Source organism: Stegastes partitus, unplaced genomic scaffold (assembly GCF_000690725.1).
Source record: "Stegastes partitus isolate 25-593 unplaced genomic scaffold, Stegastes_partitus-1.0.2 Scaffold445, whole genome shotgun sequence".
Taxonomy (NCBI): domain Eukaryota; kingdom Metazoa; phylum Chordata; class Actinopteri; family Pomacentridae; genus Stegastes; species Stegastes partitus.
In genome coordinates this window covers 386,531-388,777 of record NW_007578176.1, presented here as the reverse complement: position 1 = coordinate 388,777, position 2,247 = coordinate 386,531, and positions in this window count along the sequence as shown.

Genomic DNA, 2,247 nt, shown 5'->3' with positions numbered 1-2,247 from the left:
TGTTAGAGCAAGAAGGTCACAGACTCAAACAATTAGTGTGTGAAAGAAATAAGCGTATAGACGAGCTTTGTCAAGTGCAGGCAACCTATAAGACAGAACTCAGCCAGGTGGAAACCTGACGAGGCAGACTGAGATGAAAGTGAGCCTTCTGGAAAAAAAGAATAGTGTCTCTGAAGCGAGATGTAGGCAGCTTGAGGGGAAGCTGGAGGAAGAACGACAGAGACACGAGGAAGAACGACAGAGATGCGATAAAGAGCTGCAAGAAGCAAACCAACAGGTGTTGCAACAACAACAGGAGTGTGACAGATTAACCTCGAAGCTCTGTGAAAGCGACGCCAAACACCAGCGAGAGGTGAAGCATTTAACTGAGTGCTTAGAAAAGTCCATAGCTGAAGCACAAAATGTAAAGGAAGAAGGTACTTTAGATGCCACTAAAACGCGCCAGAAAGAATTTAAACTTGCCATTGAATTGGGTCGTCTCAAGCAAAAAGAGAAGGAAATTGTGGCAGCTGGTCTGAAAGTTAAAGAGCAGCAAGAAAAGCTTGAAGATCGTATCATTGAAATGAAAGATCAAAAAGAGAAGAATGACAGCCAAAGCTGTCAATATAAATTCATGGTGGAGGAAGTTATGAGAAAGGACTCAGAAGTGCAAACGTCCAGAGCAGAGAAGGAGCGCCAACGGGAAGTTGACAAAATACAAATCCTAGAAGATGAACTCAAACAAAAACAAGCCTTGTTGTTCAAAAAAGATGTACAGATAGGCATTCTAAAACAAGAGAAGAGCAAATTAGAGTTCAAAAAAATTACACAGCAAAAAAGAAAGACCCAAGTAGCTGCTGTGTCAAAAGCAAACCAGACGGCTTCAGATGTTGGTGAGACGAAGCAACTCGTTAAGGATACATTAGACAAGATTAATGAAAGGTATCCTAGAATCGAGAAACATAAAGACAATCAGATCCAACGCTTGGAGAAACGTTTATTTGACAATGATTTACAGTGGGCGCAAACCACAGAGGGACTGAACAAAATATGCGGTGAAGCTCGTCAGGAGAATTTGAGACTGAAAAAAGAACTAGCCGAGAAAGACCGTCAACTCCTGAAGGTCAGGAAGCCTATAAAAGACAAGGTTAAGTCCTGGTTTTGGAAAAAAAGTCGTTGGGCGACCAGCAGAGGCCGTTGAGGAAGAACTGCAGCCTCAGGAAACACCAATAATTGTGTTCCCTCTTCAGCCATCTTTCAAGAAAGACAGTCAGCTCCAGAAGGCCAGGAAGCCTGCAAAAGACAAGGTTAAGCCCCGGTTTTTGAAGAAAGTTGACGGGCATCCCCGACCAGTAGAGGCCGTTGAGGAAGAACTGCAGCCTCAGGAAACACCACTAATTGTGGTCCCCCTCACAGATACCAATAGTACTGATGTGAGGCTGTCTCAGGAAGATGGTTGTTCACGGGCTGACAAACCCAGCATGGGTCCATCTGCTCCTGAGCATGCTGGTGTGCCAGAAGTCGACATTTGATCCAGATTTAGACCATTATAATTAAAATAAAGATTGATATATAGGATTAGGGTTAGACGTGACTTCAAATCATGTACGAGAGGCTGATACTGTCATATATGATTTGATAAATTAAAGAGCATTTATTCTTCATACATGAAAGGATCATCCTCTCATACATGACTAATGCATGAAAATATATAGTTAGGTTTTTGAAAATATATAGTTAGGTTAGGGTTAGCAACAACAACAAAAAAAAAAAGATAAAAAAATAAATAAATAAATAAAATGTCAGTAACTCTGCCAGAGTGTGTCTTTGGGTCACTTTGCCGGTCCCAAGCCCGGATAAAGGAGGAGGGCTGACCGTAGAGCTAGCAATTCCACCACATAATAGGGCGGCTGTGACTCAGGTGGTAGAGCGAGTCGTTCGATGATCGGAAGGTTGGTGGTTGGTGTAACCTGTTTCATGGTCGTTGTGTCCTTAGGCAAGACACTTCACCCACCTTGCCTGGTGTGAATGCGTATGAATGGATTGTTTGAGGTGGTGGTCGGAGGGGCCGTAGGCGCAGAATGGCAGCCACGCCTCTGTCAGTCTGCCCCAGGGCAGCTGTGGCTACAATCGTAGCTACCACCACCAGAATGAATGTGTGTGAATGTGAATGAATAATTGACAGTGTAAAAGCTATATAAGGACCAAACAGATTTATGTTGGCCTCGCAGCAAGAAGGTTGCCGGTTCACGTCCCGGTGGGGGCACC